We start from the raw sequence: 452 nt of genomic DNA on the forward strand, positions 1-452 counted from the left end.
TATCTACCACTAGCTAGATTCTTTTGGATGGATGAATCTTATTTTTCTCAATCACTGTAAAACTTTTATTGCTATAATATTTCCGAGAGATAAAGTCAACGGAAAATTTCCTATAAAATACTCCATAGAGATATTTCAAGAAAGAACAATGTGTGGTCACAATAGAGCAAACAATCCATGATAGCAATACCGCCAATGATTTCCATCCTCCAATTTTTCTATGAAAATCATTTTAGTCAAACAAGCCCTAGAAGTCGGGAGGAAGGCACCACATGGGAAGATGATGGCCACCCTTAATGTAGTATCGTACTGACAAGATGCTCTCCACGTCAGCACCAACATTATCAACACTTTGGTCTTTCCTATGGAACATTAGGTCACCATATTCTGATTTTGTGACGTATTCTTCCTCGAACTCTTGGTCCTCTTTGCTAGCTCCGGAGTGATGGTTT

The sequence above is a fragment of the Triticum aestivum genome, chromosome 6D (genome assembly GCF_018294505.1).
Source record: "Triticum aestivum cultivar Chinese Spring chromosome 6D, IWGSC CS RefSeq v2.1, whole genome shotgun sequence".
NCBI classification, from domain to species: domain Eukaryota; kingdom Viridiplantae; phylum Streptophyta; class Magnoliopsida; order Poales; family Poaceae; genus Triticum; species Triticum aestivum.